This window comes from Kogia breviceps, chromosome 15 (assembly GCF_026419965.1).
Source record: "Kogia breviceps isolate mKogBre1 chromosome 15, mKogBre1 haplotype 1, whole genome shotgun sequence".
Lineage (NCBI taxonomy): Eukaryota > Metazoa > Chordata > Mammalia > Artiodactyla > Physeteridae > Kogia > Kogia breviceps.
This window is the reverse complement of record NC_081324.1, coordinates 86,008,925-86,032,375: the sequence shown is the minus strand read 5'-3', so window position 1 is coordinate 86,032,375 and position 23,451 is coordinate 86,008,925. Positions and strand designations below refer to the sequence as shown.

The 23,451-nt window shown below is 42.1% G+C and overlaps 1 long non-coding RNA gene across 1 annotated transcript in view; it reads right to left on the bottom strand.

The window, feature by feature from the left end:
- LOC136792683 (uncharacterized) overlaps nucleotides 1-23,451 on the bottom strand; it is a 77,813-nt gene that overhangs the window by 52,203 nt on the left and 2,159 nt on the right. The window lies entirely within an intron of this gene.

Here is a 23,451-nt window from a genome sequence, read left to right as displayed (position 1 = left end):
CAGCAGGATAAAGACCTAGAACTCCGAGGTTAAAACTGATTAGAGGATCTCCAAGGTCTCCGTCCAAATCAGATACAGTCTGTGAACTCTCTGCCTTTGGATTCCTCCTGTTAGAGGCAGGCATAAACGCTCTGCCTTCGAGGAGAGGCAGGTGGGTGAGCGGGGGAAGCAGGTCTGGATACGGCGCGCTGATGGAAATGGGGAAGCTGCTGCAGACTCCTGCTTACTGGGTGTCTGACTCTGGCAAGCTCTTTACACTGGGCTTCAGTGACCGCCTCTATAAAATGGGTAACGAACAGCGCCTGCTCCTGAGGTGTGATTATCACCATGGCCAGTGGAGGGCACTGTCCTGTATGCAGGGGGTTGCAGCTCCTGGGTTTCAGCTGCTTTGCTCCCATAGGGGAAGGCAGATCCATTTCAGCAAGATCTTCATTTTTTTTTTTTTTTCCCCCAAGATAAGCCAGAAACCTTGACTTCAACTAACATTCCTAAATTCAAATCTTCAATGTACAAAAGCTGTACAAAAATGTTGTGTGGGCCCAAATGCTTTGTTTGTCTAGCCTACAGATTGCAATTATATGTTATATGAAATGAGACAAGCATCCAATTGTAACGCTCTTATGATAACTACAATTGCTGCTACAACTACTCTCTGACTTCTCGTGCATTTACTAAAAGGCAGGGCACTCTGCTCACCACACCCTCTTTCTTCTCGCAACAGTATCACCTCAACTTGGCAGATGGGGAGAAAAAAGCCTCAGAGAGGTTGGAGGATCTGGCTGAGGTCACACATCCAGGAAGCGACCAAGCGGGGATTTGAACCCAGGTCTGCACATCCCAGGAAGAGTGGCTGGATGCACTGTGCTCTGGCATCTCTCCTCCCACTCTTCTTCTGGTAAATCTACCTCTTCGACCTCCCCTGTCTGGGGACAGATGACAGTCAAACGAACTAACATGGGGCCAGAGATCTCCACGGAGGACTGAACAATCTCAGGCAGGGTTTGTGGACATCACCCCAGAAAGAAGCATCTGCTCTGCACCCTCAAGTGTGTGGAAACAGCCAATGATGAAGTGGGTCTGAGTCTGAGGCATCTCATTCTGGCAGTGCTGCTGCTTTAGCATCATTAAATAGGGGCTGCTGTTTCTCCCACAGATGGGGCTGCTTTGGTGTGGGTACATGTATGTGCTGTATTTAGAAATCCCATTCAATTGAAATGTTGTTGCAGTCTGGTTCAAAATATTCCCAATGGCTGTAAGGATGCAATCTTCCATCTTTGTCAGCATCCTTGCTGCAAATTCCCAGGTAGACACTGACCACATCAGTTTGCTCAGCAACTTTGTACACCTCTCTCTGTCTCTCTCCTAAATGGACGCAGGGTCATGGACGGCACCAGATGGGATGGAAATAGTGGTTGGTCTACAAATACCTTGGTCAACCACAGAGATGAGTCTCTTTGTCAATGATGACGCCCGATCCTGGGGGCCATTTCAATGGCAGGGTGTGTGCCCTAGGATGTCTGGAGTACCACTGGCCAACAATAAAGCACTGGGGTTCATCTGAGATGCAAGAAGAGGCAATGGAGGCAAAGCTGACCTTGCTTTTGGAGTTGAAATCATGGTTCCATCATGGCATCCTCTTGGAAAAGTAATTTTTTTTTGTTGTTGGGTTTGTTGATTTGTTTTTGCTTCAAAGGATTTATGCTATTATAATGTGTCCCTTCTTGGGAAATTTGTTTTCAACTTCAAACCATTTAATAGATAATAGATGCAGATAATAAGCAATCGGAGTACTAAAGCGTATGGGTATCCTGAAACAAATCAGTCTCAACACTGGTAGTGCTTCATTTCCTGAGCTGTGTTAATGACTCACTTTACTGCTGTCCTTTTCACAACACGGGTTTGTTTATTAGAATGTATATATTTGGTGTATACATCTCACTCCTCTCTGTAGCCATCTGGCATCTCCATGCAGCAGGGATGTACACAGATTTGCGGGACTCTGTTCTGGGCCCCCTGTGCCTTCATTCCGTGGCAGGTCGGGGTGGGGGAAGCAGAGTCAGGCAAACCGACATCTAACAAGCAGATCGCAGGGGCAGTTTCACACACCCAGAGGCAGCCCCCTCCCTCCCTGCGGAAGCCAGCTTGGTTTTACAAAGCTGCTTCTTCAATGGGAATTTTGAACAGCTCACCAGGTAGCCCCAAACGGGAACCCTGATTGGATGTCAAATCACAGGGTGGCTGGCTGGCTTTCCCAGAAAATTAGACGGCGTTCTGTCCCATTAGGTTCCTTATGGCCTGGGCAGCTCGTGGCACTGAATAACTGTCTCCATCTGCAAACTAGCCTCCCCTGGGGAGAGCCTGGGGCTTCGTACTCATCATCCGTGAATTAGCTGCCTCATCAGCCAAAGGTAAATATTTTCCAGAAGCAAAATGATTCTGTAGAGATCAGGAAAGGTGCCCAAGTCTGCCCAGAGGTCCTCTGCAGCCCTTTCCTGTCCCTTTTTTCTGCTCTCAATTAAAAGCCTATAGCTTCCTTCATCTAATCTTGAATAGGGCACTTCTCTTAAGGGTATCATAGTTTTATGCATGATCTTTAACTGTGGGGTAAAACCTACAACAGATTGATTGACCAAAAAAGTCTGCAAGGAGAGTCACATTATCTTTTTATGTTTTTTAAAAATTTTATTGAAGTGTAGTTGATTTACAATGTTGTGTTAATTTCTATAGTATAGCCAAGTGACGCAGGGATACATATCTATATACATTCTTTTCCATGATGGTTCATCACAGGATATTGAATATAGTCCTCTGTGCTCTACAGTAGGACCCTGCTGTTTATCCGTTCTATATATAATGGTTGGCATCTGCTGACCCCAAACTCCCAGTCCATCCCTCCCCCAGCTCCCCTCCCCCTTGGCAACCACAGGTCTGTTCTCTAGGTCTCATTCACATTATCTTAATGTGACATTGACACTCTTACTATCCCGAGGTGAGGTCCACAGACCCTCCCCCTTGACCTTGGACAGACTTGTGGCCCCGGTAGAAGTTACACTAAGTGACCTTTGAGGCTTCATCATAAAAGACCCACTTCATCTTTCAAAGGAGCAAAGTTTTGAAGCTCACCAATGTTATTTGGTTTCTTGTTCTCCTGCTAAATGTGAATTAAAATAAATTTCCTGAACAGACCCACAGACATAGACGACACAGCCACGATATGACACCCCCAGGATCCACTCCACTCCTGCGCTCAAGGCAGACATTGCTCATCACAGAGCTCCTGAACACAACCAATTAGCCTATGAGACAATACCTGTCTTCCACCCTCAAACTGGACCGGACTTTAAAGACTGCAGGGGGGAGGAAAAACTGGAAATGTGGATTAATATCCACAGGAGGGAGTGTTATTCAGCAGTTTTAAACATATGAGGAAGGACTATTCCGTTGACTTGGAAAGTTATCCAAGGCATGCTGGAGCGTGCAAACCCATACACACAGCACACACAGCACACACAAGGAGCCTCATCCAAGTCTAAAGGCAAACAAGCAGGCGCCAATCTCTCTCGTCTCATTTCAAGTCCTGGCCTGTGTCACAAGGTAGGAGGTAGGTTTGGGAAGGATTCATGCACGTGCAGCCAGACATTGTATGCGTCTAATTAGCTGCCTAGGAGCCGGCGAGCAATATTTGGAGGATGCTGCGGGGAGCACGGTAATACACATTTAAACAGAAGCCTTTGGATCGGACGCTGGGAGACAGATGAAAGACTGAGCTGTCATCGCCGGTCTCTGGCAGATCAGAGTTCTGACAAACGTGCTGAAGATAACCGCTCGGTGCTCTGGTTCCGTCGGGGTGTGGGGAGGGTGACTTCATGAACGGTGGATCCCAGGATTCTCTCGAAGATGGGCCACTTTCGACCGGAAGGACGATTGCTCGTTTACTGGCCTCCTTTTCTTGTAACTTTCTGGCACTCCATTTTTTTTTTTTTTTTTTTTTTTAACCTGGATGGATTTCCATCTTGACAGCTGTCTTTAGAGTTCTCTTTTTAGTCCGACCCTGTTTCGCAGAAAAAGACGTTTCTCTTTTCATTTCTACCCCTTGAATGTGATCTTCTTGAAGTATTGTGTTGTTTCATCCAAGGTGGGCTCAGAGAAAAAAACCATCCCTCCACTTTGGGGCAATTGTGGAGCATTTTCGGTTCTTCAAGGATTCAGCTCCCATCTACACCAGGATAGTTAAGTGTTATTTAGCCAAATTCCCCATAAATCCCTGACAGCAAATTACTGTTATATTCACTTTCAAAGCAAGCAAATTAAAAATCCAGAATGCCCAGATGATTACGTTTGAATTTCCACCCAATGCTCAGTAGTTGATCAATATTAACTCAAACTAATAAGAAAATTTAAGACACTTCCCATCAAATAAATCTTGCCTCAAAAAGGAAAAGATAAATTCAGATCCTGTTAGAAAAAAATACATGGATTTTACTGAGAAAGATAAAGCAAGTGGAGTAAAGAGTCACTTATTTTAGCTAAATACTTTTCCAGAATTCTCCCTCTCAGAAGGCAAGACAGTGGATTAAGAAAGACAGAATATGCACCATAAATCAGAATAATTGCATTATTTCACTACCTTGTTTGGCTCAGTTTTCTCCTGACAAAATGTTTAAATTAGGAGGGGGATCCTCTTTTGCATTTAAACCTTTTTTAACACTCAGCCAGTTCTGAATCACCGTAAAGTATGTATCATTCTAAAAAGAAGGATAGGAATTCAGGTTTGACTCAAAACTCAAGGGGCAGTCAGCAGTTCAGACCATTAAGACATAAGTTATCATTTGCATGTGGTTGAAGAGGGACCGGTTCTGGCAGAGCTGGTAGTAAATCTGAATTAGAATAATGGCTTCTTGAGTCTGGTTGTAAGCAGGCAGCCCCTTCTGAAATACACTCAGCTTTCCATATATGGTAAGTTCCCATCCACCAACAAGTATAAATTTGGGTGAAGAGGAAGATTAAATTTTAAGCCGTTCCAGACAAATCATTTCCAAGTCCTAAAACTATGCATGTAATTAGATTGAATTCTCAGATACTTTCTAATCAACTGGGGCTGTTTATGAGAAAATCAAGCTTTAAAAATCAAGCTTTAAACAGCAGGGGAGCTTAAGAAGTAGGCTTCAACTGGCCTGTACATTAAGCTATCGATTTTTATAACTATCTTCAAACATTATTCCTTTTTGTCTTTTATATTTTAAAAAGCGAAATAGGCTCATATTATCATATTTTTAAATTCCATTTTTATTGCCACTCTCTCCAAATCTTAACTCAAATGCATTGCGCTTGAAATATAAGATAGGCAGATAGATGGCTTTTTTTTTTTTTTTTTTTTTTTTTTTTTTTTTTGCGGTATGTGGGCCTCTCACTGTTGTGGCCTCTCCCATCGCGGAGCACAGGCTCTGGACGCGCAGGCCCAGCGGCCACGGCTCACGGGCCCAGCCGCTCCGCGGCATGTGGGATCTTCCCGGACCAGGGCACGAACCCGTGTCTCCTGCATTGGCAGGCGGACTCTCAACCACTGCGCCACCAGGGAAGCCCTATAAATGCATTAGATGGCATTTTTAAGTTATCAGTCTAAAAGAGTCTAAAAACTAGAGCTATGTCCATTTGCAGCTACTTTACTCAAGATTTATGAAAGCAATATTGGATAAAGCTTAATTAATGATGCAAATGACATCATAATGCTTTGGAGATCTTTAATTCCAACCATCTGCTTGGCACTCAAAAAAAATTAACTTTCATCATCACAAAGGAAGGTACGGGGAACATTAAGATATTTCTTCAGTCTTTCTTCTTGGTCCAACATCTCTTTTAAAAATATGGACTGTTGGAGATTGGAACTAATTATGATAAAAAGAACTAACATTTAACAGACATGGAAAACAAACTTATCATTACCAAAGGGGAAAGGGGGGGGAGGGATGAATTAGGAGTTACGGATTAACAGAGACACACTACTATATATAAAATAGATAAGCAACAAGGACCTACTGTGGAGCACAGGGAACTATACCCAATATCTTATAATAACCTATGATGGAAAAGAACCTGGAAAACGGGATATACATTATGTATAACTGAATTATTTTGCCCTACCCCTGAAACTAACACAACATTGTAAATCAACTATATTTAAATTAAAAATAAAGAACTAACATTTATTAATTGCTAGCTATGGATGTTCTCCATACATATTAGACAGGTATGGAGGACCTCTCTCAGCATCCCCATATGCCCCCCCATCCTTTTGCTTACAACAGGGGGACGGATTGCATCAATGACCTCAATCTTCACACCTGTTGCCATGGGATGATATCAGTTCATCCCCCTGAAAGGTCCTTTTGACTTGGAGTTCAACCACGAGCCTTGCTTTGGCCAACGGAAGGAGACAGAAGTGTTAGTGTTCCACTTCTGAGCCTCGGATTTAAAAGGTGGTGGGTTTCAGCTGCTCCCGGGGCCTCTGCTGTCTCCATGAAAAGAGCATGACGGGGCTAGCCTGCTGGTGCCAGAGGAACACATGGGACACAGCTGGAGGAGTCACCTTTAGCAAGAGTGCAGCCCGCACCAACGGGACCCAGCCAACGCACAGACGTTGGAGGGACAGTTCATTAATAATTTAAATATTTTTCTTAGTTTGAAATATTCACAAAGTTATATAACAGGTTTTTAAAAGTAAATAAATTTATGTATTTATGGCTGCGTTGGGTCTTCGTTGCTGCGCGCGGGCTTTCTCTAGTTGTGGCGAGCAGGGGCTACTCTTCGTTGCGGTGCGCGGGCTTCTCATTGCGGTGGCCTCTCTTGTTGCGGAGCACGGGCTCTAGGTGCACGGGCTTCAGTAGTTGTGGCTCACAAGCTCAGTAGTTGTGGCTCGCGGGCTCTAGAGTTCAGGCTCAGTAGTTGTGGTGCACAGGCTTAGTTGCTCTGCGGCATGTGGGATCTTCCCACACCAGGGCTCGAACCTGTGTCCCCTGCATTGGCAGGCAGATTCTTAACCACTGCGCCACCAGGGAAGTCCCCTGTAACACTTTTAAGTATAGTATAAGGAACTCTTTTCTCCCCTGAACCACCTGAGAGGAAATTGCCAATCTAATGCCTGATCACTTTCAATTACTGAAGTGCCTTCCTACAACAAGAATAAAACCTACAAACCCTCAGAACAGACATAAAATCAAGAAATTCACATTGGTATGTTACTAATACTTAATTATGAAACCTCACTCAACTTTCACCCCATGTCCTAAGACTGCTTTATACAGCAAAGGGCCCAAGTCTGCATTATGGCTGTTGACAGGAGCCTTCGAAGTGTCGCTTTCTATCAGAGCTGCTAAGCTGGAAGGGAAACCTAGAGATGCTGATGGTCGTCTCTGTCAACCCATGGGGCAAACCTGGAGGGGAAGAATCTGGCACAGACAGTAGCAGAGCTCAAAGATGGATAGTGTCCGTTCCCTGGACATCCAGATCCAAAGACACCCACAGGCGCGGGAGCCAGTGGCCACCAGGTACCCCACTCAAGACCAGCTTCTCACCATATGACCCAGCAATCCCACTCCTGGGCATATATCTGGAGAAAACCATAATTTGAAAAGATCCATGGACCCCAGTGTTCATAGCAGCACTGTTCACAATAGCTAGGACATGGAAGCAACCTAGGTGTCCATCAACAGGAATGGATAAAGAAGATGTGGTGCATATATACAAGGGAATATTACTCAGCCATAAAAAGAAACGAAATAATGCCCTTTGCAGCAACATGATGGACCTAGAGATTGTCATACTGAGTGAAGTAAGTCAGACAGAGAAAGACAAGTGTCATATGATATCACTTATATGTGGAACCTAAAAAAAGGGTGCAAATGAACTTATCTATAAAACAGAAATAGTTACAGGTGTAGAAAACAAACTTATGGTTATCAGGGGGTAAGGGGTGGGGAGGGAGGGATAAACTGGGAGATTGGGATTGACATATACACACTACTATATAGAAGATAGACAACTAATAAGGACCTACTTCACAGCACAGGGAACTCTACTCAGTATTCTGTAATGAGCTGTATGGGAAAAGAATCTAAAAAAGAGTGGATACATGTATATGTATAACTGATTCACTTCGCTGCACACCTGAAACCAACACAACATTGTAAATCAGCCATATTCCAATAAAAATTTTAAAAATTAAAAAAAGAAAAAGACCAGCTTCTCCCTGGAATCCCAGAGCTGTTCCCTGGAGGATGGACCTGGGTAGAACGATGTTCTTTTCTATTCCATTCAGGGAGTCTGAGTTTGCTGCTTGGGGTTTTATCCATTCTCTATCCTTACCAGGCCTATCTACTTATTTACCTATCAGGAAATGTTTACAAACTTAAAGTTACAGATTTAAACCCTAGCTCAGCCTATGAGGTGGTAACTTCACTTTTCAGTGCCTCTGTTTACTCACCCATAAGATGGATGCTGGAAGGACTGAATAGCCATATGAAGCCCTCAGCAGAGTTACAACCCACCATAAATGTTCTCTGATGTTGCATGTTATATGGAACATGATGTGTCCCATATAATTACTGGTATTATTATCCCTACCCTTCTCAGGTCATCCAAGAAAACCACAGGCCCATGGAGCCTTGCTGTGCAGGACAGGATAGAAAACAAACAAAAAGAGTAAAATTAGCTTCCAAATATGCGGATATTTACTGTAAATTAAAACTGATCAGGGAGTTCCCTGGCGGTCCAGTGGTTAGGAATCCGAGCTTTCACTGCCAAGGACCTGGGTTTGAGGGACTAAGATCCCACAAGCTGAGCGGCGCAGCAAAAAGAAGATCAAATCAGACATTTCTGAAAGAGCAGGGAAGGCTAAATCTGAACTTTAATCACCAAGAAGGGCAGTCTCCCATGACGTATTCATTCCATGTTGCTAGAGGGAATTGTTTTATGATTAACTCTGTTTTCCGTTAAAACAATATTGGTCTGTGGAAGGATCATTAAGCCAGTCATTTAATACTTTTGATGCACATAACAGAAATAAATAAGTGTGTTAGGTCCTATTCCCTTCAGTTACTCCATGAAAATATTACATTTGCTTAAGTTAATTAAGCTTATTCAATTTTTGTTGCATTTTAATAAGTTCATTTATAAGAAAATAAACAAGAGGACAGTATATTTCATGTATCAAAACAAGGAAAACAAAAGACTTCCAGATTAGAATCCACGGTCAGGCAACACTCAGCAAATTCTTATTAAATTCATCATCTTATTATTTTTAAATTGCTTGGTATTTCAATTAATTTCAAGGATTAGGATCCAGATCAGTGATTCACACGCCATGTCTTCCGAGGCCATGAAATGATGCTTCAATTCACCATTGCCTGATCTTCCTTTTCCACTTTCAATAATGATTTATCAGCCCTTGAGTGGGGTAAGCTATTCTAGCTGTTTCCTCACATCCTCCTTCTCATGGAAGAGAGGAGGTTCATCATCCCACCAAACCTAGACCTCTCCTGCTGATGTCTAATCTGAGCTCAGCAGAGAAAAAGAAGGTGGTAGAATTCCCTGATGTCACATGATGGCATGTAATAAGGTAATATGGTCTGTATCTATAATGCTTAGCATCTCAGAAGGACTTGATTTTTACAAAGCTCAAGCTGGTCTTGGTCCATGAGATGGCAGCCTAAAACAGTGATCCAAATTCTTTTCCAGCTCATTCTCCAACGGTGAATAGGCCGAGAAGAGATGAAAATCGTCTCTGCATCATCCATCTAACTCAGCCACTGGTCAGTCCCTATAGCTCAACCTCAGCCTCGTGGCATAACAGACTGTGATACCGTTGATTTGTTTGATCCACAAGTATTTATTAAGCACCAGCTATATTCCACACACTTATCTAGACACGGACGATCCTGCAGGGAGGAAAGCTAGACTTTGATGATAGGGAAGTTGTTTTTTTTTTTTTTCCCCCCAGAGTGAAACAGACCACAGTCAAATAAATATACAACATGTCAAATGGTAATAAATGCAAAGAAGCCAAATAAAGCAGGATGAGGGAATGGAGAGTTGTATTTTTTCTTAAATTTGTTTTACTGAAGTATAGTTGATTTACAATGTTGTGTTAATTTCTACTGTACAGCAAAGTGATTCAGTTATACATAGATAGATTCTTTTTCATATTCTTTTCCATTATGGTTTATCACAGGATACTGAATAGAGTTCTGTGTGGTATACAATAGGACCTTGTTTATTCATTCTGTATATAATAGTTTGCATCTGCTGACCCCAATCTCCCACTCCATCCCTCCCCCACCCTCCCTCCCCCCTGGCAACCACAAGTCTGTTCTCTATGTCTGTGAGTCTGTTTCTGTTTTGTAGATATGTTCATTTGTGTCATATATTAGATTTCACAGATAGGTGATATCATATGGTATTTGTCTTTCTCTTTCTGACTGACTTCGCTTAGTATGATCATCTCCAGGTCCATCCATGTTGCTGCAAATGGCTTTATTTCATTCTTTTTCATGGCTGAGAGTTGTTGTTTTACATTTTGGGTGTTCAAGGAAAGCTTTAACTGAAAAGGTGACAACCAAGGATGAGGACGATGAAGAAAACTGATAATAACCATAGGGGTCCTTCATTGGCATTATATTCACCTAAGCCTTGGGATTCCGCCAAGTAGACGGTTATTACCTCCTATTTTAAGGGGAATGCAAAAGTTGAGTTGTCTTTTTCACAAGGTCACCTCCACTAGTAACTAGCTACCATGTTGCCGAAGCATTTTCTTTCTGAATCATGGACTGAAAGGAGGAGCACATTTCCTGGCTCCAAGGTGTGGGGTGATAGCAACCAGACTCTGACTCTTTCTTGTTGACTGTTGTGGAGTGGGCTGAGCTGAACCAGCCATTGTTACGGACTGATGTATTTCTAGATAACAGGTGGACCCATCATAGCATCATGCGTCCCTTCACAGAGTCAGTGCCTTACCAGATCAATGTGTGAAATATGTATTAGCTGCCTTATTCTAATCATCTCTATCAATGTCGATTTTGTCAATGCTAGCTAGAAGTGCTGGGACATGTCTTCATCATACCTTGCTGTATATACTAGCTGAATGACAAACTTGAGTTTGATATGCTCTCTGGGCAATTGCTGGTCACCGGGAAGGAATCGGGACACCAGGGTCTACAAGGTGTGAACAGAAGGGGTTCCTTGTTCTTCTTTGCTTTTCTATCAGCTGGCTGATCACACTAGATTGGGAATGGTGGAGACAAATGCCGGGAATCTGGGGAGGAGTCATAGGCACACTTAATTAATTAGATGCAGTCAATTCATAAGGGGATCATTTGCATGAAAGCTCAGTCAAGATAAGGACAATTAAGTCCAACCCATGACAATGGAGAACCCAGGATGCTACAGGTGGGACACTGTTTTGAAATTGCTGCAAGAGGAGATATCACTGAAATTTATAATTGAAGATATTTTAAGAAATCAGTAAATTCCCATCTCAAGGATCTTTGTACCACTCTGTCTTCCTGGAATGTTCTCACTCCAAATTTTCTTTTTTAATTTATGAATTTATTAATTTATTAATTTATTTTGGGCTGCGTTGGGTCTTTGTTGCTGCGTGGGCATTTTTTAGTTGTGGAGAGTGGAGCCACCCTTCACCGTGATGCGCGGATTTCGGTAGATGTGGCTCACGGGCTCTAGAGCGCAGGCTTAGCAGCTGTGGTGCACGGACTCAGTTGCTCCCTGGCATGTGGGATCTTCCCAGACCAGGGCTCGAACCCACGTAGGCTGCCTTGGCAGGCAGATTCCCAACCACTGTGCCACCAGGGAAGCCCTCACTCCAAATTTTCTAGAGCTGACTCATTATTCAAATTGCCACTCCAATGTTACCATTCTCCGAGGGGCTTTTCTCCCAAAGCTACAAGCCCCACCTCAACTATATCATCTGATTGTATTTGCATCAAATTAACCTTTGCTTATTCATTTATCTATGTGTTTTTTTGTCTTTGCTGCTAAAATATAGCTCCAGGAAACTAAGAATCTAGTCTACACCCATGGGCTGCTCTTGTCCTAATGCCTAGAAAAATGCTGGCACATAGGAGGTACCCAATAAATGAATGGCTCACTTATTTTATAAGTGAGCAAGTGGGAGAAAAGGAATGTTAAATAATTTGTCTAAGGTCATGTAGTAATAGGGAAGAACAAATCTGACTCCATATTAGATCAGTTTCTTTTACTTTAACCTTTGTATTCCATCATTTTGCTACAAGTTAAGAATGTTGCCTATAGCCCGAAATACACGGGATAGCCCATCCTCAAGGCTCTGACCTTAAAGGTATAACATCTTTCCATTTACATAGAGATAAAAAGTTGCAGAACAGAGAATAACATCTGTCTTGTTGGAGGTTTATAGGAGCCGTGGTGCACAGCTGTGAGAACAAAGGATCCCTGCACCAAGAAGTTGGCAACGACCAACCACACCTCCCCCTCACCTGGCCTTTAAAAATGCTTTGCTAAAACCCTTCGGGGAGTTCAGGGGTTTTGGGGGCACAAGCCACGTGTCTCCTTGCATGACCCTGCAATAAGCCTTTCTCTGCTCCAAACTCCAATGTTTTGGTAGTGCTGGGCATTTGGTAACAATGCCTGATACCCAGAGGCAGAGTTAGGACTCAAATGTAAGACCCTTGACTGTTGGTGGATTCAGCTTTCCAGACTCCTAATGGAAAAATTTCTTATACTTGAATGTTTAATGGTGGATATTAAACTGAATGCTCATGCTTTGGAGATACACGAACATCGGAAAGACCATACTTGCCCTTTTTTTTGGGGGGGGGCAGTCAAGGCTTGTCACCCATGAAAGTTTAGTGTGGAGACTTTTCTGAAGCACATAACATTTCACCTGCAGAAGGAAATTTGGAAATGTTTTTTTTCCACAGACAACATGAGCAATTTAGAAAATAATTTGCTACATAAAGGCATTTTACAGTAATGCCAGTAAGACTGAGAAAATCTCATTAATGTAAAATATACTCCCTTGGAAATTACCCCAATTCTATTTCACAGTGAAACTATTGTAATTAAGTCACAGTGTGTCTCTGTTATTTAGGAAAAGGAGCAATTACACTATGCGTCCTTGTGACTTATTGCTAATTGAGTGCATTGGGCTTATACTCTTGCAGTCTTGCCTGGAACTAAATCTGATAATCTGATTCTGAGGACCCTGCTCAGGGCAAGAACTGCCTCATACAAAAGCATTATTATTAGTGTTTCAGCAACACTGCCTGATCAACTGCAGGTCACACAGCAAACTGACCGCTGACATAGACTGAAGTTGCCTTTGAGTATGAAACACATGGGTGTACTCATTCAACAGAGGGTGACTGAGGAACTCCTGCACGCTGGGCCTGTGAGGAACATGGGCCACACTGTGGAGCTTGCTACATAAGGGATTATAAAGAACCCCCCAAATCAAGTCAAAGGTGTGACAGTATCACAAAATAGGGTATCTGAGGGCTGAAAAAAGAATTTCACTCCGTTATTCAAGGCAGACATGGTACACAAAGGGCAAGCATGTTCGAGATCTACAGAGCGAATGCACAGCATGGTGAGTACCCTTGATAACACTGGATTGAATCATGGAAATCTGCTAACAGAGAAGATTTCAGACGCTCTCATCACACACACATCAAGAAAAGTTAACTATGTGGGGAGATGATACATGAATTACCTTGACTCTAGTAATCATTTTACTATATATCTGTGTCTATCAATAGATAGATAATTATCAGGTTGCACACACCTTACATATATAAGCAGCTTTTGGCAGGAAAGAGCTCTCTGCAGGAGGCCCCTTTTGTCTTGACATTAACCTTCAACCAGGCGCCCCCATGCTCCACTCATCTCTCGCCCAAGCTCACTTTTCCAATATTTTGATCACACAACACCTTGCCTAACCTATTGGTTCTTTCGGTAGATCAAAGTAGAAATGAAGAATAAGTAACTAAGAGTTGACCAGATTTCTTCCCTCGCTTCCCTTTCAGTAATCTCGTGAACAAACTGTATGAACAAGAGAGCATCTAAAGAAAGATCACAAGAAGTCAACAAGCCTGCCCACCGTGGGGGATGGAGGTGACTCTGACCCCGTATCGCACTGATTAACTGAGACGACTCCCCTGTTTCCCTTTAAAAACTTTCATGGCCGAGCAGAATCTTTGGAGATGGTTTTTGGGGGACACTGAGTCCACCGTCTCCCCAGATGGCCAGCATTCTGATTAAAAGCATCTTTCCTTTCTACCAACACTTGTCTCTCTCTCTTGAGTACTGATTATTGAGCAGCCGGACCGGAGTTCGGTAACATATAAGATATGTAATGTATAAAATTTTTATTTCTTAAAAAAAGAGGAAGGTGACCTGGCCAAGGATCTAAAAGACAGTCAACCTGTTGAACCAGTCAAAGAAAAGTTCAGACTCAAACCTAACACCACCAGCTCTGGTCTCACTTCTGTCCAAGGCTTTCTAAGGTCTTGTGTCCCAGAGGAGATGATCCCTGGGGGTAGAAGAAGTTCAGCTTGTCTCTGGTTGATATGATTCACCACTAACATTGGGACAACCTTTCAATGAATGGGTATTAAGAGCTTTTGTCTGTGACCAAAGGGGAAAGAGGTGAACAGGCTTGTATTCACCAGCCCTTCTAATTATACTCCTCTCCAGACGTTTTGGGCAGGTCATGGCTAGAAATCTTCTTTTTTTAGCAAGGAAAAGATGAGATTTCAGCGTCTCTGCCTACACGGAGCCAGATCTTTCTGATATTAGTTTTCTTATGAATTCACAGCCATGGAATGACTAGGCATCTCAATTACATATAGAGAAAATTGATTTCATAAATACAAAGAAAAATATCCTATGATATGAGGACAAATATCATAAGAAAGACAAATATGATATGCTATCACTTATATGTGGAATCTAAAAGAATGGTTCAAAGGAACCTATCTACAAAGCAGAAACAGTCACAGATGTAGAAAACAAACTTACGGTTACCAAGGGGGAAAGGGGGGGAAGAATAAATTGGGAGATTGGGATTAACATATACACGCTACTATGTATAAAATAAGTAACTAATAAGGACCTACTGTATAGCACAGGGAACTCTACCCAATACTTTGCAATGACGTATATGGGAAAAGAGTATAAGAAAGAGTAGATATATGTAAAACTGATTCACTTTGCTGTACCCCTGAAACTAATACAACATTGTAAATCAACTATACTCCAATAAGAATTAATTTTAAAAAAAGAAATATGAAAAGGGCTCAAATTGAAGAAAGGGATATCTATATCTACAAACAATCAAGAGTCCTTATCTTAAAGAAGTAAGAGGAGATGGCATTCTGAAATGCCCATAATAGTGTAAACATTACCATCTCTCCCTATTATGATAATATTGATGAGGGGGTGTAGACTATAATGTGAGTTCTCTTGCCAGCATCATGAATACTGGCAGATTACAAATATGCATTTAAAAAATATTCTTCCATCAACGAAAACCCACTTGTTATCCAAGTAAGATGTGAGTTAACTGCTGTAGATCAGGATAGGATTGCAAGAGTTATATCCAATGGAAGCTTTATTGAACTCATCATAATAACGCTCTTCCTTTTTGCCATTACTCAATATATAAGAGCTAAATTCTTACCTTGCTGTCTTTAAGCCAGGTGGAGCATGACACTCCTGAGACCAAGGTTTAAAATTTCAATCACCATGATGAGCGGTGAGCTTTATAGAGGAAAAATTCAATCCTGAAGCACAAATTCCACTCCTAACCTTGGCTAGTTCATTCACTAACAAGGGACATTGGATCTTAGGCAAGAAGATGTAGACAGTCCCACAGAAGAATCACCACCATCCATGGGAGGCCCAGGTTGAAGTCCACAGCTGCTGATGGTGAGTTATTTGAGCTTTTCATGCAGAGAAAGAAAGCACAATCATCCTGGTGGTAAAATGATCTTTTTGGATAGTTTCTTTTGCTATGCATTCAAGTTCAACATTCTGTCATTAACCCCATCCAGTGTATTTTTCATTTGTAGTTTTCATCTTTAGAAGTTTGATTTGAGATCTTTTTTTATATCTTTCATGCCTTTAATTAACTTGTGAACATATGGAATACAGTTATAACTACTTCAATCTCCTTGTTTGCTAATTCTCACATCCATGCCAATTCTGGCTTGGAATTGACTGATTGCTTTTCCTCATATTGGGTTGTTTTTTCTTGCTTCTTGGCATATCCGGTAATTTGGTTTTCTCTTAATCCGGTAATTTTTCACTGCATGCCAGACATTGTGTATTTTATCGTACTGGGTGCTGGGTATTTTTGTAATCCTATAAATATTCTTGAGGTTTGTTCTGGGACACGGTTACGTTACTTGGAAACAGTTTGGTCCTTTGAGGTCTCACTCTTGACAGTTTGTCAGGAGTGGAGCAGCGCTCAATCTAATTATTCACCACTACTGGGACATGACCCTTCTGTGTGCATTATTCAATCTCTATCAGTCAGGAGGTTTTCCAGATGGGCTGGTAGAAACAAGAACTATTCCCAGCCCTGTGTGTCACCACTGTTCTCATTAATCCATTGTGCTGGTTCTTTCTCCAGACTTGGGTAGCTTTCTCACACCTTGGTGCTGATACCTACTCTTAAGAACATGCAAAGGAACCTTCTGCAGATCTCTAGAATTTTATCTTTGTGCTTCTTTCTACTCCCCTATACTCTGAAAAATGTAGTTGCCTTTGTCTCCCTTGACTTCAAACTCTATTTCTTCAACTCAGGCAGTCCACCAGGCTCTGTGTGGCTTCTCCTCTCCCATGCTGTGGTCTTGGAATGCTCTCAAGTCAGCATCCCGGGGCAAGTGAGGGTTTACCTCCTTTGTTTTTTCTCAGGGATGAACTTGCAAAAATGACTGGTACCCAGGGTCTTGAAAACTATTATTTCATGTATATTTTGTTTTTGAGTGTTTCAGGTAGAGGGTAAATTCATCTATTTATTCCACCCTAGTTTGAAGGAGAAGCCTTCTTATCATAATTATATATGTCTTTAAGAACTTCTTTTTCTACTAGAATTATCCTGAATACAGGAACCATACCTGGATTGTTCAGCAACATACATTATAATTCAGTGGAGGGGCCGGCACACAGTAGGTACTCAAGTTTTAAAAAATGGAATAAATAATGAATAAGAGACTAAATGATTACATATCTGTTTGGGAATTTAAATGATTAGATTAAACATACCAGTTTATAGGCTCTAACCTAGCATTACTAATTTAGATGATGATTCAAGTGGACAAAGGTCTATAGTTTTAGCCCACCTGGCATCCCCTTTACTTCCTTCTGACAACAGCATATTAAACTTCCTGTGGCAAACGGCCCCTTCCCCATTCTCAGTCCAGGAAACTAAAATGGGAGTGATACCACTGCCAGCTTTGGGGTTAGGCTGGAAACCCCGGATAAGCCAATCAGTGGGTCCCATTCTATCATCACCGTTCAAAGAGAGACATAGGGCTCACCTGAATCCATAAAATTAAACCTGATCCTTTAAGTAACTATTGAAAAAGAAAAGCTTTGCCTCATTCTGAGTATACTAACCTGGTTGAATGAAAGCTTGGAGCTTCTGGGGGCTCACCTTCCCACAATAAGGAAAAATAATAAACCCCCAGAAAGCTGAGCAAAAGAAGATCCTAATAATATTATCTCAACACCTTGATCCACATGAATTTCTTATCATGTGAATTAATGAATTGCCCCTGTGCATTAAGCCAGTTTTAACTGGGTTTCTATCATTTGCAGTCTTAAATAATATATTAATGAAGCTAGAAAATAATATGAGTTAACATATAAATTGTTTCTAAAACATGCTGTATACATAGTGAAGGGTAAAATATTGAAGAGACAGTAGAGATCAATGTGGGTGTATCAGTTAGCTGTGGCTGAATAACAAATCACCCCTGACAAGTTGGCATAAATATTAAGCATCTATTATCATGATCACTGGTCTTCATAATAGCTAGAGCAGCTCTTCAGACTATAGATCTATGCATCTGTGGGTCAACTGAAGATGCACATATATTGATACTTTGACCCAGTAATTTCATTCCTGGGAATATTCAGGCATATCCAAGGCAACAGGGACAACAATGTTCATATAAGGAACAACCCCATTTCCAAGCTCTCGGGAGGTATCTAGTCCCCAGGCAAGAAGTCTGTTAGCTCGACTCCCATTTCCTTTGGCTTGGCATTAGCTGTTAGAACACTTTCAAATGTGCTCATTCTTCCAATCTCTTCTGTCCTCCTTTGTAATCAGGTGGTTTTCAAATTCATTTACTCACATGGTCTCACAATGGATGTTCATTACAATACTATTTAAACATCAAGATTTTTCTGCCTTTCTAACCCAATGCACTGGGTTTTTGCATGGAACAGCTTTTAGAGTTCTTATCACAGTACTTCAGGCAGTTTCTATGTTATATTCTATTAAGATGATTCCACCCAAGGTTGCCACAATTCAGAGATTACAGCTTTTGCAGGATGTTTTGTTAGTAATATATTCATATACCCACTCTGTCAGACACATCCCATGAGCCTGCATTTAACATCTCATCCGATAGCATAATTCAACAAAAAGGATAAAATAAGCAATATTTATTAATATTATGGAATAGATTTTACAGGAATATTAGATAGGCACACATTGGCTTCCCAAAGCAAACGTTTCTGCATTTCCAGCAGCACAAGCAAGGACAGAGGAAAAGGGAAGGCACAGAGGTAGGGAGGAAGAGGCATGAAATGTGAGGACTTCTCCTAATTACACGACTCTGGTTATATATTTACTTTGTCTCGGGCAATCTTTCTTATCTCTTCTAAAAAGAATGCAAAATGTATTCTCACGGAAGTAATAAACACCATCTGGGTTGTTCTCTGAGTTTGACAACATCACTACTCGATCAAATAGTGTAAGAAAATACATGCCCTACACAAAATCCACAGATATCACGATTTTGTACCCAGACAGTATTTTCTGAGGGTGTAGAGTTGGAAAATCAGGTCTGGACTTCTCAGGCCCAATACCTGGGATCGGTAAGACCACAGTGACAGCCTGGCCCCCTCTTGTTTCTGACCTCCTAGTATCTTCCCAACTAGAACCTCTCTGCTGATTTCTAAGCCCCGGCAGGGTCCATCTACTGCCCGCCCACCTCCCTCCACTTCCAAGGCTGCCTACAGAGATTGGTTCTGGGTGCGCCCATAAGCCAGGATACTCCAAGCAGAGCAACTAACAAGCAGCCCCAGGACTTGTGCTGGATCTGATGGAGCAGAGCGGTGTTCTCCCCGAAGTGACCAGGCTGGTAGGATGGATGCTGGGAGCTGCTAGTGATCAACTTGCCACGAGGAGGGAAGAGCCTGCAGGAGAGCCTGCCGACCCAGAGAAAAGACAAGGAGACAGGTCGCTAAGGATACTGCGTCCAGACACCCCTGGTACCAATCCGCCCTTTCTGCTTGGGTTTCATTCGTGCAGTACTTGAGGTGTCAGTCGGGCAAAGCCCACAGGATAAACACCGCAGCAACCAAGAGGAAGTGGGGAAACAAACACCCAGGGCCTTTGTGAAAAACAGAGAATCAAACAGATACAACCTTTGGAGAGAGAGGAGGATTACTGGCTACCTATCTAGCAGTCGATTCTTTCTTTGACAACAGGGCCTGCTCCCAGCTACAAATCCTGCAAAGGTCCAATATTCACCTGACTAAACTCCTTTTAATCCAGGAGGGTGGGATCTGAAGACTAGTGGCAGGCTTTGTGGAGAGGTTTTCTTTCCTGATAAAGAGATATACATGAGGAGAAACATCCCTCTTCCTGCCTTTGGATACAGCTGGGTGAGTGTGTGATGTCCAGAAGAGCTGCAGCTATCTTGTGATCATAAGGAAACACACTGGAGAATGACAGCCAGTGCACTGGGTATCATGGAGTGGAAAAACAAAAACATTTGGAGGATGCTGGTGTGCTACTGGAATAGCCAACCACCTCTGAACTTCTGGTTATGAAATATCATAAATTCCGATCATTTCAGACACTCTGGGGTGGTATTATACTAACTGCATGGACATCATGGTAAGTAATACACAGATCTCATGCCCTCTCCATGTATTGGCAACCGAGACTCGGGGAATGCTCATCAGATACATGCAGGTTTCCAAAAACCCCGTGGCATAACACAGATGCGCAACGATCTTTCTAGTTGAAAGAGATCTTCTAAAGCAGACGGAAAACTGTCCCAGACAAGATTCGGTGGAGTCAGCAAGGACATAGCCCTGCTGTATAATTCCACCAGGAAAGGAAACTCCAGCCGATCTCGCATGCTCTCATTCACTTACCACTCACAAATTCTTTCCTAAGACAAGTACTTGCCAATACTTCTTTGTGCTTTACCTCATACAACTCAAATATTTTAAGGATGGAAGACGAAAAAGAGAATTTTAAGGCTCTGTTGCAACTACACAGCTCTTGTTGGAGCAGGAAATCAGCCAGAGAGAATGAATAAATGAAACTGTGCAGCTGTATTCTGAAAGTTGATCTACAAAACAGATGATGGGCTGGATTTGGCCCCTAACTGTAGTTTTCTGACTCCTGATCTCAGAAAAAGGAGGTTTCTGCACTTCTTACATGAAGATTCCCGGACAGGTAAGGTTGCGATGAGGGAAGTCTGTATGTGGATGGTGACCCCTGGGTCCTCTGTTCCCAAAGTGGAAAGGAGGAAATAAAATTCTATTCAGAATTATGAATAGGAATCTTGGAGACTGAGTTAGGTCCACAAGTAGTTTACAAATGAGCACTATAAATTCTGAACTGCATTTGGTTTGAAATGCCATGTACCTGTGGGAACTGCCAACAAATGACTCTACAAGCTCCAAGGGCCTATCAGAGTCTGGATGGGGCCATTCTTGCCATCTTCCTGATCCCACCACCCTGGACTCTTCTCCTTCCTCTGCTCCAGCCATTTGTTCTTGCAATTTCTCCAACAGAGCAAAAGCTTACTCCGCCTCCACTTGCCCTGCTGTCCTGCCTGGCCAGTATTCACAGCTCTCCTCCCTCACCTCATTCATGCTTCCCTTCCAAAGTCTGCTTTCTCAAGGAAGCCTTCCAAACCACCGAATCTAAAATAGCCAGATCCGGGACTTCCCTGGCGGTCCAGTGTTTTGGACTCTGAGCGTCCACTGCCGGGGACTGTGGCGAGCATTGCCCTCTGAGGAAGGCGCCATTAAGACCCTCATAAGCCTCAGGGCCCAACTGTACTCTCCTTGGTCTGCATCCTGGACTTTATGGTGTGAACGTAAAAAAGGAGATGGCCTTTGGCCAAATCGCTCCAGGGACCTGCTCAGTTACTGGGAGTCCCTGGTTGTTCCCTAAAGCTAGGAAAAGCAACCCTGGAGGGGAAATTGGTGCCTTTGAGGGAGAAGCCGAGAAGCCAATCAACCAGCTGATGCCGATAAGGCGTGACTAAGCCGAAAAGCCAATTAACCAGCTGATGCTGATAAGGCGTGACTAAGCAAATTCCCTGCTTTAGGGGTATATATACGGCTTCGCTTTGTTATTAAACTTGCCTTGCGACCATCAGTTGTTTGTGCCTTTCTGATCCCATACCTTGGTGCATTCAGTTCCCTACCCCCTCTCGTCGATTGTTGCTGCACTTTGAGGACCCGCCGCGGCTGGCGGCAAGTGGCGCCTGAACAGGGACCTGACATGAGGGACATCTGAATCTCGGTAGGTGAATCCCCGGAGTGAAGAGTGAAAGTGTGGCCACATAGTAAAGTTGATAGTAACTCGGGGCAATAGTCAGAAGTAAAAAAAATATGGGACAAAAAGTATCCAAGGAGCGAGCTGAGATTACTGATCAAGAGAAGGAGTTGTCCACCAGTGCTTTCCAGGCTTTCATAGCTGGAAATTATGATGTCTGTCTGCAACATCTTGCCTGCCTACAATATATATTCAAAATAATTTTGAATACGGCAATAGCTGAGTTTTTCAAAAGTAACCAGACAACAACAGATAGTTTCAGACAGACACTTAACCAGTTGAAGAATCAGGTGCACTTGGCTGTTGAAGAAATGGATGGACTAGATGATCTTGAAAATAGTATGTTGTATTACAATCAAGCAGTCATCCTGTATCATATCTGACAGTATACAGAAGCCATATCCGTTGGTGAAAAACTTTATCAGTTCATAGAACCTTTTGAAGAAAAATTTGCCCAAGCAGTGTGTTTTTTGCTCGTAGACCTGTATATATTAACCTACCAAGCTGAGAAAGCTTTACATCTTCTTGCTGTTCTAGAAAAAATGATTTCACAGGGCAACAATAACAAAAATGGAAAGAATGAGACTGGTAATTACAGCAACAAAGATGGGTCTAATCATAAAGCTGAAAGTGGAGCTCTAATAGAAGCTGCAAAGTCAAAGATACTATTTTTGTGTTGAAGTATATGTAGGAGGACAAGGGACTTTACTGGCCGGCCATAGTTTAAAGGTAGTTAAAGCTGTTACAAGTTTGAAGTTTCCCTCCTTTTTTCCTTCTGATTTTCCCCAATCTGATTTTGAATTCTCAAATCTGGTGCACCTTAAATTATAATAATGGTACCATTTTAATTTCTTCAGTTTCTGTTACTAATAATAGTTTGGTTTTTTTTATAAGCATTGGGATTTTGGGAAGTTTGCATTGTCTTATTCTTATCAACCGGTTATTACTTGTGTTACACCTTCATATGCCTTGCTAATAGGAGATTTACAGATTGAGTTTACTTCTGGTTCCTTAGGATATAATATAACTTGTCAGAATTGTATTTTTAGTACTTGCATTCTGCCTATGAAAGGAACTTTTTCTGTTATGATGTTAAAACAACCTTCCTATGTAATGCTGCCTGTAAATATTTCTGAACCATGGTATCATAGTACTAGCATGCAAGCTTGGCTAGAATTATCTGAAGCTTTAAAAAGACCTAAACGATTCATTGGAATATTAATATGTAGCATATTAGCCTTAGCCGCTTTAACAGCCACAGCCGCTACCGCCGGTTTAGCATTAAGTAAAACTGTACAACAAGCACATTGTTAATCAATTGTCTAAAACTACCAGTATTGCATTAACATTACAAAGTCATATTGATACTCAACTAAAAACTGAGGTTGATGAGTTAAAAAAAATGCTCTCATAGGTTTAGGAGACCAAATTATGGCTTTAAAATTGAAAATGCGTTTGATTTGCCATGCTAAATATACTTGGATTTGTGTGACTCAACACGCTTATAATGAAACTGACTGGGATTGGAACAAAGTAAAAATGCACTTTTTAAGTGTATGGACTGATGGACACATTAGTTCGGACAT